This window comes from Ornithorhynchus anatinus, chromosome 15 (genome assembly GCF_004115215.2).
Source record: "Ornithorhynchus anatinus isolate Pmale09 chromosome 15, mOrnAna1.pri.v4, whole genome shotgun sequence".
In the NCBI taxonomy this organism is placed as follows: Eukaryota; Metazoa; Chordata; class Mammalia; order Monotremata; family Ornithorhynchidae; genus Ornithorhynchus; species Ornithorhynchus anatinus.
The window spans coordinates 20314487-20331504 of NC_041742.1; the positions used below are offsets into that span (position 1 = coordinate 20314487).

The following is a 17018-nucleotide window of genomic DNA, read 5'->3' on the forward strand; positions in this document are numbered from 1 at the left end:
CCCGGGTCACGTCCTCCCGCGGTCCCGGAACGCCCTCCCTCCTCACCTCCGCCAAACTGATTCTCTTCCCCTCTTCAAAACCCTACTTAAAACTCACCTCCTCCAAGAGGACTTCCCAGACTGAGCTCCTCTTCTCCCTCTACTCCCTCTGCCATCCCCCCTTTACCTCTCCGCAGCTAAACCCTCTTTTTCCCCTTTTCCCTCTGCTCCTCCACCTCTCCCTTCCCATCCCCACAGCACTGTACTCGTCCGCTCAACTGTATATATTTTCATTACCCTATTTAATTTGTTAATGAATTGTACATCACCTTGATTCTATTTAGTTGCCATTGTTTTTACGAGATGTTCTTCCCCTCGACTCTATTTATTGCCATTGTTCTTGTCTGTCCATCTCCCCGGATTAGACTGTAAGCCCGTCAAACGGCAGGGACCGTCTCTATCTGTTATCGACTTGTTCATCCCAAGCGCTTAGTACAGTGCTCTGCACATAGTAAGCGCTCAATAAATACGATTGAATGAATGAATGAACCTTGAGCAAGTCACTTTCTCTGTGCCTCAGTTACCTCATCTGTAAAATGGGGATTAACTGTGAACCTCACATGGGACAACCTCATTACCCTGTATCTACCCCAGCGCTTAGAACAGTGCTCGGCACACAGTAAGCACTTAACAAATACCAACATAATTATTATTATTATTATTATGGGCCCCTTATCTGTAGTCACCCTAGTCCAGCCTTCCCCCCTGTGGTGTAATAATAATAATGTGTATTTGTTAATAAGTGCTTACCATGTGCCAGGCACTGTACAAAGCACTGGGGTGGATACAAGCACATCGGGTTGGACTCAGTCCCTGGCTCACATGGGGTTCACAGTCTTCATCCTCATTTAACAGGTGAGGTAACTGAGGCCCAGAGAAGTGCAATGCCTTCCCCAAATTCACACAGCAGACAACAATAATAATAATGGTATTTGTTAAGCGCTGACTATGTGCCAAGCACTGTTCTAAGCACCAGAGTGGATACAAGTTAATCAGGTTATCCCATGTGGGGCTCACAGTCCTAATCCCCATTTTCCAGATGAGGTAACAGGCACAGAGAAGTGAAGTGGGTTGCTCAAGGTCACACAGCAGATACCCATGTCCTCTGACTCCCAAGCCCGTGCTCTTGCCACTAAGCCACACAGCTTCTCCACTGGCAGAACCGGGATTAGTCAGCCATTGCTATGATCTAGGGAGAAGGTGCCAAAACAGGTCTAGGGCCAAAATACAGAGCAGCTCTATTTTTGCTTTATACTGATGAGTGCCTGGGTGTGCGAGCACAAAGCATAGTGTAAAATTAAAATATGCATTCAAGTTAATGACTTCTCCAAGCCTCAGATGGTGAATCCCACGTGGGAAAGGGGCTATAACTGTTCTGCCTGCACTGTCTCTACCCAAGCACTTAGTACAGTGCTCAGCACCTTCTAAGCACTTAACAAATACCACAGTTATGTAGGGCAACCTTCCCCTACAGCTCCTGATCGCTTTCTTTTCCCGGCTTTCCTTTCCCTTCCCCCCTCTCCACTCACCACACAAATCCTGAATCATTGCTGAGTAGTTGCATAACCTGCCACAGAAGAACAAATGGAGTTTTTATTGAATCTGGCTTCACGTGATGAGAACAGATTGTGAACTATACATTTGCCATTTTTTTCTCTCCCTGCCAGAGCCATTTTTAACTTATGCATGCACAAAATGGCATTTAAAGGTCTTAAAGAGCTCTCTTGGAAAAAAAAAAAAGAAAAAAAGAAAGAAACCCAAAACCTCATAACTTGGAGCACAGAAGGGCTGACCCAGTGTTCCTTTTTACTGTTGGAGAAAGGTGGGGGTGTGAAAGGCAGTCTGCTGCCTAAGCAGGGAGTTTAGAGAAGCAGCATGGCCTAGTGAATAGAGGCCTGGACTGGGAAGCAGAAGGATGTGGATTCTAATCCCCTCTCTGTCTCTTGTCTACTGTGTGACCTTGGGCAAGTCACTTCACTTGTCTGGACCTCAATTTCCTCTTCTGTAAAATGGGGGTTGAGACTGGGAGCCCTAAGTGGGATAGGGAAGTAGCGTGGCTCAGTGGAAAGAGCCTGGGCTTGGGAGTCAGAGGTCACGGGTGCGAATCCCCCATCTGCCACTTGTCAGCTGTGTGACTGTGGGCAAGTCACTTAACTTCTCTGTGCCTCAGTGACCTCATCTGTAAAATGGGGATTAAGACTGAGCCTCACGTGGGACAACTGATTACCTATCTACCCCAGCACTTAGAACCGTGCTCTGCACATAGTATGCGCTTAACAAATACCAACATTATTATGAATATTATAGGGACTGTGTCCATCCTGATTTGTATTATCTACCCCAGCGCTTAGCACAGTGCCTGCCACACAGTATACACTTAACAACTATTACAATTACGATTATTTCCATTTGTGTCATTTGCACCTGGGAAAGAAACAACAAACTCTGATGGAGGGTGAGGATGGAGGTGGGGAGAGGTTTGAAATCTTTATGTTAGTAAGGGAAGATGAAACTGTAGAGAGTACCTCGAGAATGGTAAGTAAAAACTCCTCCCATCCCCTCATTGATAAATATCAAGATGTGGTTTACATTTTTATAGCTATATAGAACTTCCTGTTATTTCCCCAGGAAGGCTTGATTTTTGTTGTTGCTAATACTAATCGCCTAAATTTCTGCAAGGATACATTATCCTCTCTTATGGAGGATCAAATTTTTTTTTTTTGCAATCCCTTAATTGAGTCTTAAAAGAGATCGCCTATGTTTGATTTGCATTCAGAAAACCGAATGTGCTTTAACATTGTCTGCTTAAGCTGAAAAGGAAACTGTAAATTTATACAGTCTGGTAAAAATATTTGGCATTTGCATCCTAATGAGTCTCTGGAATGAAGCTGGTCTGGGCTGGTTCTCTCCTCCCCCTTCCCCCTCCAGCACAGCAGGGCAATGTGCAAGCTCCCCTCCTCCCTCTGCTCTATATTACCATCCAAATTCTGTGCTGTCTAGAAAGGTCATGTGACCCTCATCAGTCTCCTGGGGTGGAGGAGGGGAAGCAGATTGAACCTGTTCTTTGTTAAGAGGTCAACGCCAGCTCCCCGAGCAGAAAGCGAATTACCACCTTCTTTCGAAAACGCGGGCACTCCCAGCTGAACACCAGATGCTTTCCTCCCGAAGCAGGGCTAATCCTTAGACCTCTCTGATATGGTCTTCCAGCAATCTCTCTCCCCCAGGTCTTTCTCCTACAGGGGGTGGGGATTCCGGTAGCCCCGAGGACTGAAATTTAAGGTGCTGCACAAAGGGGAAAAGGAAAGGGAAAGGAAGGGGAGGAGAAGGAGTAGATGGGAAGGGTGGCCGTTCATCATGTTATTGTTAATATTATTATGGCTGTTACTTTTGAAGCATCTGTTATAATGATCGTATTTGTTAAGGGCTTACTAGGTGCACAGCACTGTTCTAAGCACTGGAGAGCATTTAAGGTGATCGAGTTGTCCCGTGGGGCTCACAGTCTTAATCCCCATTTTACAGATGAGGTAACCAAGGCTCAGAGAAGTTAAGTGAGTTGCCCAAAGTCACACAGCTGACATGCGGTTGAGCCGGGATTTAAACCCATGACCTCTGACTTCCAAGCTCGGGCTCTTTCCACTGAGCCAAACTGCTTCTCTACTATGTGTCAAGCACTATACAAAGTGCTGGGGTAGACACATGATAATCAGATCGGACACAGTCCCTGTTCCACAAGAGGCTCGTGGTTCAAGAGGGGGAAAACAAGTACTGAATCCGTATTTTACAGATGAAGAAACTGATGCCCAGATCATTTCTTTAATGGTATCTGTTAAGTGCTTACTGTGTGCCAGTCACTTTTCTAAGCGCTGACTCCTCCAAGCTAAGTGACTCCTCCAAGATCACAAGGCAAGTAAGAGGCAGAGAAGGGATGAGAATGCTGGTCCTCTGAATTCCGGTCCACCCAGCCTGGTGGGTTTTTCCATTAGGCCACGCTGCTTCATCCAGTTGTGTATTAGTTCCATGTATAGATACGAATCTTGTGACAGGCATTTTTATTCGACCTTCTCCCCAACCTCCACTGTGACTCCCCCAGTCCTGGGCAGGGAAGCAAGCCAGAGGGACTTTATTCTACCACTTGTATGCTGTGTGACCGTGCCTCAGTTACCTGATCTGCAAAAGGGATATTAACATTGTGAGCCCCTTGTGGTACACGGACTGTCATTCTGTCTCTAACACTTGCCTATTGTCCAGCCTGATAATAATAATAATCGTATTTGTTAAGCACTTACTATGTGCCAGGCACCGTACTAAGCGCTGGAACGAATATGAGCAAATCGGGTTGGACACAGTCCCTGTCCCACTTGGGGTTTGCAGTGTCAAACCCCATTTGACAGAGGCACAGAGGCACAGAGAAGTGAAGTGCCTTACCCAAGGTCACACAGCAGACACATGGCAGAACTGGATTTAGAACCCTGGACCCTCTGACTCAGAGGCCCGGGTACTATCTGTATCAACAGAGCCTGATACATAGTAAGCACTTAAATACCATTTGCAAAAAAAATTCAAGGGGCCAGGAGGTCCCTGGGAAAACATTCTAGGTTCGGGCAGATTCAGTTGGGCTTCCTAGAAATAGTATGTGTGGCTTTGTTACCTTACACCGTGTGGGGGTCAGGGTGACCCAAGTGACATCTTAAGCACCTGGGTCTTCCTAAATGAGAGGGAGAAAGAAGTAAAAGTAGAGCGTGAAGGAGGAGGAGGGAGAAAGGAGAAAAGAAGAGTGAAGGAGGAGTGGGGAGAAAAGAGAAAAAAGAGTGAAGGAAAGGGATAGAGCAAAGGAGAAGAAACTGTGAAAAGGGAAGAGAGAAAGGGGGGAGTGAGAGAGAAGGGAAGGAATGGAGTTGGAGGGAATGAGAAGGGATTGTAGGGCACTCCCATGACAAGCTCAGAAGGAACTGAAAGAGAAGCAAAGAGGGCGGGGAGCCTGTGGATGCAATCCTGTGCAGATGAAGTGTCAAGAGGGAGGAAGTTCAGGCCTAGAATTGGAAAGGATTTCTTCAGTCGAATGCCAAAAGGGGCTCCCTAAAATTTAGACCCCATTGCCAAAAGGGGTTTCTACAGAAAGACAGTCTTGAGAACAACTGCTCAGCAGAAGCAAGCCTATAATTAAATCTATGAGTAAGAACTCAGGAAGTCATAAGACACAGTAATTATTCTTTTGCAACAGAGTATTAAATACATATAAACATAACATCTGTGATCTATAGGTGTTATGAAATTGCTTCAGAAGAACATTCTGATTTTTAGAAATGATTGAGGCTGCTCACATTTAACCTTTTCATCATATTTGGGAGTATCATCCCTACATGAAGTAATTGTCTTTATACCCCTTTTGTTCTCAATCTGAATAAAATTTTTTGCAATTACTTTCCTATTCAAGACTTAATGATCAATTATATAAATACCAATCTTTAACACCCCCCTCCCCACCCACCACCACCACCACCAATCCTGGCTCTGCTAAGCTCCTTAATTTTCCCACATGATATTTAAGGTTTAAGGTCAAAAATATTATGGAAGGGAAACTGGGAGCGGGAGCTGATTCTTGTCCTTTGACCTCTGCTTGGAGAGGAGGGTGGATTAAAAGGTCAAGGGAAACAATTGGAATGCTTGGTTTGTCTGAATAGCACTGGGAAATAAACTTATCCAAGGGATTTGGAATGGTCCTTTTATGGGAATGTCGACCTCCCTAAGGAGGCACATGCTGATTTGATAGAGATTTCGAACAGTGGGAATTCCGATGGCAGGGGAAAGCAAACACTCAGATAGTTCTGCTATCAAGCTTTCTCTCGAAGACTTACAAAAATTGTGCAGATGAAAAATGGCTTATAACAAATAACCCATTTTGCCCAAGGAGTGATATACTTAATCAGATATTTAAATATATATGCGTCCCCATTACTTGTTCAAAAAAGCTGAGATGAATGCACGGGGAGAAAACAAGGGCTGGTTTCTGCCCTTCCTTTTCCTGCATTAGTGATCAACCATTGAGGCAAATCAACAGTAGCTTGGGCCTGAGGATTTTTTTTTTCTCAAAGTATATGCTTTATGATTGTTTCAGTCCCTGTCTCACTTTTGATGAATGCTGTTAAATCTTCCTTGCCCATAAACTTGCCCTTCCTTGCCCACAAGAAAAGAAGAAAAACAGAGTATGATATGTCTCCCAAAATAGCCCCAAGCTACCTCCCTCCCAGCCTGAACTGTAGCTGTGAATATAAAAAGAAAAAGAAATGCATGGGTGACTTCCTCATGCTGCTCTTTCACAAAGGATCACTTCTTCACAGGCCTTGTCTCTATTACAAGAGATTTGACCTCACGACATCACAGAACCAGCCGGCCATTGCTCTCCTCACACTCTCTGTTTATCTGCCTGAAAGAAAAGATTTTTCAAAGAGAGACTGATACCATCCTGGGTGGTAGAGGCTTTTTTTTTTTTTTTAAAGAGCCAGGTCCTCCCAGGTGCAAGTGGCTAATTATTCTCATCTAAGGCTAAAATATTTCAACTATGATGTTTTCCATCACAAATGGGCACATAAAAAGACTCTACCAAGAGTATCATCCTAGAAGGAATATTCCAGATTGATCAGGCCACATTTCCTTAGGACAACACCCTAAATCCAAAAAAAAGTCACCTAACCCTAGAGTAGCAAAGTGTTTAGAGATAGACAACATCAACTTTGTCTTAACATAGCCAATCAGTAAAGCTCAGTTTCATATAGGAAGGAATTAGTGCACACAGGTGGCCTTGTTATTTAGCCTATTATTCAACATCATGGAGCAATATATATTTCCAAATTACTTTCCAATCAATCATTCCTTAATGTCACATTGCCTTTCTGTCTGCTACTATCCAGCAGGAGGTGACACTAACAACAATAGAAATGAAACGATTATGAACGTGAGCCAGAACAAAATTCCATCTGGAGGCGAAGCATTTTTTAATACATGCTAAATTTTTAAATTTAGAGAGGTCAGCAGATCTTGCCAGCTCTTGTCTCATTACTTCGGGGTCTAATGTGATATCAGTCAGTCGGTAGTATTTATTGAGTGCTTACTGCGTACTAAGTTTAGAATTCAGCTTAATTGCTCCACATTTCTGTTAACAATGATTACGGTATTTATTAAGCACTTACTATGTGCCAAGCACTGTGCTAAGCAAGAAGTGATAAAATACTAGATAATCAGAAGGGACAGAGTCCCTGGCCCACATGGGGCTCACAGCCTAAAGAAAGGAAAAGGGAGCGAGAACAGGTTTTACACATTAGAATACTGAGGCACTGACAAGAAGCAGCGTGACTCAGTGGAAAGAGCCTGGGCTTCGGAGTCAGAGGTCATGGGTTTGAATCCCAGCTCTGCCACTTGTCAGCTGTGTGACTGTGGGCAAGTCACTTAACCTCTCTGTGCCTCAGTTACCTCATCTGTAAAATGGGGATTAACTGTGATCCTCACGTGGGACAACCTGATTGCCCTATATCTACCCCAGCATTTAGAAGAGTGCCCTGCACATAGTCACCGCTTAACAAATACCAACATTATTATGATTATTAAATCACACAGTAGGCAAATTAACATGGCCGGGACTAGAACCTGGATTTTCTAATTCCCAGTCCTAGTTGCCTTTTCCACTAGCCCTCAGTGTTGATCAGGCATGTGGATGATCTATTTCCCCTGTCCTTAATCCCCAGGAGACTGTAAACTCCTCCTGAGCAGGGATCACATCTACCAACTCTGTAGTCCAGTGCTCTGCAATCGGTCAACACTCAGTAAATATCACTGACTGATCAATTAACTCATTGATTCCCTTTGCCTTGTTATGGCAAGGCAAATTCAGTTTCTAGTTTCTTGTGATGGGGTGAGTAATCCACCTAGAAGAGTGGTACACTACATCATTACAATAACAGGTTATGCATTGTATGCTAGATATCCAAGTAAAGGACCATTTGTCACGTTGGATGCAGCCACTGATTGGCTTTTAACTCTTATCTGAATGGCTTGGGCATGAAAACGAAAAGGCATTTGAGTTTGAAATATTTACACGCAGAGAAGCTGGGTGGATTTTCTGCTAGATGTGAAGCCCTGTCCATTGTGAATCTGAGATGAAGACCTGGATTTTAGAATTCATTTTACCAGGATTTCTGGTGGTTAGGTGAATCACTTCCAACTTGCAAAGCTTCGTCCCTCCTTTGACCGGAATCTACAGTAATACAAAAAAAAAAAAATCATATCATTCCAGTGGACCAGAGTTGCAGCTTTGTCTTGTATGAGTCACAGTTACAGAATAAGCAAAGGCTGAATGTTTTTTACAACTTGCTGCAGGGTAAATCGAAATCTTTCTTAACCACTGGTTCAGAACAATGCAATGCCATTCATTTTTGAGGCCTAGAATTGGACTTTTCCTCCAAGTCACATTTTTACAGAAGCAAACCTAGCTTCCTTCACTTAACCTAATTAAAACATCATGTAACTCGCATTTTCTGCCCTACTCATTCCTAAGCAATAGTATTTATTGAGCACGGGCTGAGTGCAGAGCTCTGTTGTCAGCGCTTATACAAGAACAAAAGAGAGAGTAGATTGAATCCCTGATCTCAAGGAATTTGCAGTCTAACGGATTGCATTTTTTTCCACTCTCTGCCTCTCCTTCCTCTAAAGCTTTCGTCTAAGATGTCCTCGAGGGCAAGAAAAATCTTCCTACTCCTACCCTCAAAACCAATTTCTCCCCTTCTATTAAATCTTAATCTGAAGCTCTTGAAAAGTATTTCCCTGATGGACCCACCCATTTTTTATGGTATTTGTTAAGCATTCTTTCAATTCAATTTATTGAGTGCTTACTGTGGACAGAACACTCTGTTTGGGAGAGTACAGTATAACAATAAACTGACACACTCCCTGCCCACAGTGAGCCTACAGCCTAGAGGACGAGAGCTTACTATGTGCCAGGCACTGTACTCAACACTGGGGTGGATCCAGGATAATCAGGTTGGACACAGTCCCTGCCTCACCTGGGTTTTACAGTCTTAATCCCCACTTTATAGATGAGGCAGATGAGTAACAGAGCCAGGATTAGACCCAGGTCCTGTGACTCCCAGGCCTTTGCTCTTTTCCCTTGGCCACACTGCTATTCTCCAACCATCTATGATCCACTCTGCCCCCCTTCAACTCATTCTTGTAACTACGATATTTATTTGTAGAGATTGATGTTGAATGTACAGCGACCTGATCGATCTCTCCCATCTCAACTTTGGTGGCGGGCTGCAAAACTATTCGCTCACTTTGATCCCAAGCAATCAGTGTAGTCAATTCTGCGACAACACAGTAGTTATGCCTTTGAAAAACCTAGTGTAATTAGACAATCATATAATAACCACTGAGTCAATAGATTGGCAATAGATTCCACAAAACTAAATCTGTGAGGACGGGAATATCTACTTACTACATTGTACTTTCCCAAGTGCTTTCTACAAAGCTCTGCACATAGTAAACACCAGAAGTATCACTGATTGATTTGCTGGTTCAAAAATTCCACCATGACAGTCATGTTTAGTTACAAAATCCAGTGTTAGTTTTCAGTCCACCACTACTACATTACTTGATACCCTGAACACTCAAATCGATTTTACTCTCTTGCATGCTGCAAAGTTTCAAACACACAAAGAGGTACAAAGTCTTGAATGGTAAAATGCAGTTCATGTTGTGGGAAGAGTATTTCCAACTGGTAATAGCCACACTGTGTAATGAAAGCGCATGTAGTAGAAGAAATTGTAGTGTTGTACTTTGCATTCAAAGACAGTTAATGAATACTCTTGACCAACTGACTGACTGGTTTTTGTTTTTTTTTTTTATAATCCTCTCTACTTCCTTCTTTTTGTTCCTGTCATACATTTCCTGATTGATTTGTATAACAGAAGATAAGAAGTGGGGCAAGAAGAAAATTAAACATTTTCAAAGGAAGATTTCAGCACTGTTTCAGTATTGTCAGATCCCACAATTTATTTTTCAAGCGGACTCTGGGGTTATGAGGAATCCTGTCAAATTCTTGTTAAACATGCAGGATCTTCTGGACAAGAAAATACTTGCCAAACCAATTCAGACAACTTCTAGGCGATAGAATTAGACTACTTCTAAGCTAAAGGAAGACTATGAAGTCTGGCAGGCCTAAAATTAGAACCAACAGCTGTGTTTTGGTTTACAGGCATATTCAGGCAGTAAGTATATCCCAGGCTGTCCCGTGGTTTTCCTACCTGCTCTGTTTTCTCAAGCAAAATTATTGAAATGTACAAGAATCCTATTCTCTCACTGGTTCAAAAATAGAGAGGGACCCCTGAAAATATTTTAATATAGCCCTGCTTTCAAGATACAAAGGGCCCACATAGTGTTTTCTTTAGAGTGAGAAAAGATTTTTTAAATTGTCTTGGAAGTCTTCTCCGATTCATTTCGCATCTCTTCACCCTGTAGCTCCCCAAATGCCACTTCAGCACTCCTCACTACTTGAGTACTGGCTACTCACACACACATTCTCCACTCTGAAGCATTTGTTGTATTGTTCTTGCACAAGCCCTTAGTACATTGCTCTGCAGATAATAATATTCAATAAATTCCACTGATTGATGGATTATGTACATATCTTTCAATTCAATTAGTGTCTTGTCTGTAATTTATTTTAGTGTCTGTTTCACCAACTCAGACTTAAGCCCCTTGAGGGCAGGGTACATGTCCATTAATTCTATAGAACTCTCCAAACGATTCATACAGTGCATATCACAGGCACTCCATGAATACAATTAATTGGTAGATGGTTAGTAGGGACGATTTCTCTTTCATCTGTTTTGGTTGTTGTGTTTTTTTCATTTAAAATGAGTATTAGTCATTCATCCCTCAGACACTCATTTCATTTTCTTGTACAAATGTGTGTTAACAGTGAAATCTCCTGGGCCCTACTTCCACATCTGAACTTTTAAACTGGCAACCATACCTCAGTCCATTAAGCTGGCCTATCAGAAGTGGGTTTTTTCATTCTTCTCCAAAGTCTGTTTATGCCCTTAGGGAAACACTAACAGTCATGTGGGCTAAGAAATTTTGCAAGGGAAGAAACACATTTTATGCAGTCGACTATTTTGGGCCTTTGAGAAATTAAGCAAAACTGTAGATAACCTGGTAAGTTTTTCAGAGAACTTCTCAGGAAGTGAAAGCCAGAAATTTTGCATAACTTCTTGACAGGATCCAGTAAAGCATTGTGCAATGGGACCTTACTCTTCCGACTATTTGAAGCCACACTGTCAGACGCCTCAAATACTTGACTCCGCACCCCTCGACTCCCTCACTTCTCCCCAGTGCCAGCCCCATACACTCACCAGACAGACAACAAACCGGAGTTATACCGAGGCAGCAGTAACACAGGCTTCCCTCTTAAACCAAAGGAGGAAATTCTTGATTTAAGGCAGAGACCTTCATTACAACTTCAAGGCATCTCACATTTCTCAGGTTTCTTGGCATTCCCTTCTTTTTCTCTTTGCTTGCTGTCATTTTGAGTCAGCACAACAGGAAATGTCAAGGGACTATTGAGGAATGCTCAAGGTCTAACAAATAGGAAAAAGCAAATTCCTGTCTTTTCTTCTTATTAAGAAATCTCGGTTGGATTCCGGAGGCACCGTTACAAGTTAAGGACATGTCAGAGATTCCCGAGTTGAGAAAGAGAGACCAATGCCACTCCCAGAATTAATTCAAGGACAGATAAATAGTTCAAAAGCATGACATACAAGACCCTCCATTACATGCACCAACTAAATGACTCTCACCAGAGCGTCACTTTTTCTAATGATCCGAAAGGACAATGGATCATCAATCCAGGAAAATGTTACCAAGAATAGCTGAATTCTGGAGCTGCACAGGAACTGCAAAGCCCACCAAGAGAGGCCATAGGCAAACAAATTAACCCACTACTCCCAAAGCATAGGCCTTACTCTTCACCAGTAAATATTAGGAAGTGGACTGGGGGCAGAGGTATTTACTTTTAAATCTGAGGGAGGGGCACGACTGGAATCAGATGTGTTGGACCTAATGAGTATTTGGAATGCATTTCCAATTATCGTGGGTGCCTTGCCCCAGTGCCAATTTGAAGGGTGGATAGGAATCCCCAACATTACCTAGCTGATTTTCACCAATTATCACCGAGAAGCAGCATGGCCTAGCAGACAGAGTATGGTGCTGGGAGTCAGAAGGACCTGGGTTCTTATCCCAGTTCTGTCATTTGTCTGCTGTGTGACCTTGGGCCAGTCACTTAACTTCACCGTGCCTCTGTTCCCTCACCTGTAAAATGGGGATTAAGACCGTGAGCCCCATGTGAGGCAGGGACTGTGTCCAATTTGATTAACTTGAATCTACATCCAGCACTTGGAACAGTGCCTGACTCATAGCAAGAATTTAACAATTATCATTAAAAAAAAAATCTAGGTATCAGGGCTAGGTCAACCATGGCCTTAGGTCCACCCAACCCCAAAATCAAGTAAGTTGAGACCAAGCAGGAGGTTAATCGACAATATCAACAACCTCTTTCAGACCCTTTCTTTCATATCTGTCAGGTAGCAGAAGGAAAACTGGTGAACTACCACATGAAAACTAAATTAAGGCAGCAACAGACTAGTAGTGAGCTATCAGAAGAACAATAGAAGGAAATACAGATTGCCATAATAATCATAAGACCAGCCTGGTCTTCAGATCCAATCAATAGTACTTATTGAGTGCTTGCAGCGGGCATAGCACTGTACTAAGCGATTGGGAGAGTACAATATGACAGAATTAGCAGACATATTGCCTGATCAGAATGAGTTTACAGTCTACAGTGGGAGACATTAATATGAATAATTTATAATGTGTAATTTAAAGATACATACTTACGTTCTGAGGGGTTGGGGTGAATATCAAATGTCTACAGGTCACAGATCCGAGTGCATAGATGATGGAAAATAGGGATTGAACTGGGGAAAGGAGGGTTTAATCAGGGAAAGCCACTTGGAGGAGATGTGATGTTAACAATGCTTTGAAGGTGGAGAGAGTGATGGTCTGGGGTGTATGGACAGGGAGGGAGCTGCAGGCTAGAGGAAGTCAAGGACTGGGTAGCAAGATAGATGAAATCCGGGACCAGTGAGTAATAGCTGGAGCTAGAGGAGCAGAGCATGTGGGCTGGGCTGTAGTAGGAGATGAGTGAGGTGAGGTAGATGGTGTGAGCTGATTGAGTGCTTTAAAACTAATGGTTAGGAGTTCCCATTTGATGCAAAGGTGGATAGGCAGCCACTGGGGATTCTTGTAGAGTGGGGAGAAGTGAACTCGGCGTTTTTGTTAATAAATGATCCATGCAGCAGAGTGAAGTATGGACTGAACTGAGGAGAAACAGGAGATCTGAGGTCAGTGAGGAGGTAAATGCAGTAGTCAAGGTGGGATAGGATAAGTGCTTCGGTCATCACTGTAGCAGTTTGGATAGAGAAGCAAGGGTGGATTTTAGCAATACTGTCAAGGATGGAACGAGAGTGATGTGTCGACGACAATGGCAAGGTCTGGATTTGTGAGATAAGGAGGACAGTGGTGTTATATAACATGGATCGGAAAAGACAGGGAGGACAGGATTTGGGAGGGAAGATAAGGAGTTCAGTGTTGGACATGTTTAATTTGAGGTGTTGGTATAACATCGAGGGAGAGATGTTTTGAAGACAGGAGGAAATAAGAGAAGTCAGAGCTGTAGATCTAGATCCTCCTGTTTTCAAATGTATAGTAATAATAATAATGGCAGCAGCACGTTCTAGTGAATAGAACATGGTCTTGGGAGTCAGATTGACCTGAGTTCTAATCCCACCTCTGCACACTTGTCCGCTGTGTCATCTTGGACAAGTCACTTAACTTCTCCGTACCTCAGTTCCCTCCTCTGTAAACTGGGGATTAAGATTGTGAGTGCCATATGGAACAAGGACTGTGTCCATCCTGATTAGCTTGAATCTAACCCAGCGTTGTGAACACTGCATAGCTCATAGCTGGCACTTCACAAATGCCATCATTATTCTTACTGACAATAATAATCTTAATAATGAGCTATTTGTTAAGCATTTGCTATGTGCCAAGAATACTGCTAAGGTCTGGGATATATACGATACCATCCGATGATACACAATCCCTTAGTCTTATAGGGCTCACAGTCTAAGGAAAAGGGAAGACAGGTTTCTCAATCCACATTTTTACAGATTAAGAAACTGAGGCACAGAATAGATGAGCGATTTGCCCAAAGTCACACAACACGGAAGGGATAAGAAACCCATTCTCCTGACTTCACGGTCTGCGTTCTTGACACTTGGCCATGCTGCGTAATAAGCCTTTTCATTATGCATTAAGGCATTTACTTGGGTGTACATCTGATCACAGAACCCATGACAGGCAAGGTATTTTCTACATTTGGTGCTAGCACTTTATTAATCATAATAATAGTATTTACTGAGTGACTCTCAGGGCAAGGAACTGTGCTAAGCACTTGGGAAATACAAAACAGAAAAGTGACATATTCCCTACCCACCAGGAGCTTTCATTCTAACTATATCTGAGTCCTGAAGTCATTTTCCCCAATCAGTTTTTATGTTCTTAAAGAAGCTAACAAAGCACAGCAGTTTAAAAACCAAGCTAAAGATTACTGACCATCAGAGCTCATTGTGGGCAGGGATTATATCAGTTTAGTTATATTGTACTCTCCCAAGAACTTAGAACAGAGCTCTGCATATAGTAAGCACTCCATAATATGACTGACTGAATGAATAAATGACAAAGAGCCCAACGGTAGGCATATTACGGAGGGGACAATTAGCATGGCCTACTGAATATAGCACGGGCCTGGCAATCAGAAGGTCATGGGTTCTAATCTCAGCTCTGCCACTTGTCTTCTGTGTGATCTTGGGTAAGTCACTTAACTTCTCTGAGCCTTGGTTCCCTCATCTGTAAAATAGGGGTGAAGACTGTGAGCCATATGTGGGACAGGGACTGTATCCAACCCAATTATGGACTGTATCCAACCCAATTATCTTGTATCCACCCCAGAGTTTAGAACAATACCTGGCGCATAGTAGGCACTTAGCAAATACCATCATTATTATTATAAGCATGGAAAAGAATATTTATTATGACCCTGAAGGGGGGAACAAATAGCTAGAGAAGGAGAGGCACAATACTAAGAAATTGGAGCACACCTTTTCCACTCAGCATATGAGAGGCATGGATTCCTCCGGCTGCCTGATCCTCCAAAGGGAGTCCACCTCCAGCCAGGTGAGTGGAAGGAACTGCAGAGAGAGAGGCCGAGGCAGAGCGTGCAGTAATGAGGCATTAGCTCCAGCTACCAAGGCGGTGTCGGCAGCAGATGCATAACACTGTTGGACAGTAATCAGGGACAGAGTGGCCCAATTTGAGCAACTCTTTAAGGCAGGTGATGACAGCTTAACTCCAGTGATTCCCCCCACTTGACAGTTTACAGGACCAGATGGTTCTACATTAAGCCACCTTGAGGGCCCTGTCCTCTTCCTTCCCTCTCCATCCCTAATCATTCCCTTGCAGGCCCACACCCCTCCCGGCTGATCATTTATCAATCAATGGAGTTTAGTGAGCATTTACTAAGGGCTGAGCACCGTATTAAGATCTCGGGAGAGTCCGATAGAATTGGCAAGCAGGATCCCTATCCTCAAGGAGCTCACTGATTAGTGGCTTATTCTAGTAATCAATCAGTAGTGTTCACTTACTGAGTTTACTGTACTGAGTGCTTGGGAAAATACAATGCAACAGATGTGATAGATGCAAACCCTGACCACAAGAAGCTTATCACGCTGCTTAGAGAAGCAGCGTGGCGCAGTGGAAAGAGCACGGGCTTTGGAGTCAGGGCTTGTGAGTTCGAATCCCAGCTCTGCCGCTTGTCGGCTGTGTGACTGTGGGCAAGTCACTTAACTTCTCTGTGCCTCAGTTCCCTCATCTGTAAAATGGGGATGAAGACTGTGAGCCCCACGTGGGACAACCTGATTCCCCTGTGTCTACCCCAGCGCTTAGAACAGTGCTCTGCACATAGTAAGCGCTTAACAAATACCAACATTATTATCATCTACAGAGGTCATTTAGTCTTCATTCAATTCAATCGTATTTATTGAGCCCTTACCGTGTGCATCTGTCCCTCTAAGCGATGGGACAGGGTCCGCTAGATGGTAAACCTGAAGGCAGGGGTCATATCTACTAACTCCCCCTTTCTAGACTGTAAGCCCGTTTGTTGGGTAGAGATTGTCTCTATTGGTTGCCAAATTGTACTTTCCAAGCAGCGTGGCTCAGTGGAAAGAGCCCGGGCTTGGGAGTCAGAGGTCGTGGGTTCAATTCCCTGCTCAGCCGCTTGTCAGCTGGGTGACTGTGGGCAAGTCACTTCACTTCTCTGGGCCTCAGTTCCCTCATCTGTAAAATGGGGGTGAAGACTGTGAGCCTCACGTGGGACAACCAGATTACCCTGTATCTACCCCAGCGCTTAGAACAGTGCTCTGCACATAGTAAGCGCTTAACAAATACCAACATTATTATTAGTACAGTGTTCTGCACATAGAAAGTGCTCAATAAATACAAATGAATGAATGAATATTCTCTCCAGTACTTAATACAGGGTAAGTACTCAATAAATACTACTGGTTGACTGAATGGGCTAATCTATCTTTCGCCTACACTCTGTTGCTTTGCTTAGTGCTTTTCTAAAGGCCAGGAGAGAGTTGTGACTGAATTCTTTCTATTAGAAAGCAGAACCACCCAAATGGAGTTATTTTGCCCTTAGTGAACTCCGGCCCCTCAGGATGGAAAACATATTTCCCGGCCCCTAGCCTAACACTATTACCACGGTCAACTCAAGTAAGTAAATCAATCAGTAAATTAAAGTAAACATT

General features: G+C 43.4%; 1 long non-coding RNA gene across 2 annotated transcripts in view; it reads right to left on the reverse strand.

The window, feature by feature from the left end:
• Positions 1 to 17018, reverse strand: part of LOC103170847 — a 217440-nt gene that overhangs the window by 129159 nt on the left and 71263 nt on the right. The window contains exons 1-2 of one of the 2 annotated variants that reach the window (XR_005660878.1): positions 15309 to 15436; positions 8221 to 8287 (exon numbers count right to left, since the gene is read on the reverse strand). This is a non-coding gene — a long non-coding RNA (uncharacterized LOC103170847). Of the gene's footprint in view, positions 1 to 8220; positions 8288 to 15308; positions 15437 to 17018 lie in introns of those variants that run through there. The other variant, XR_005660879.1, reaches the window with a different exon arrangement.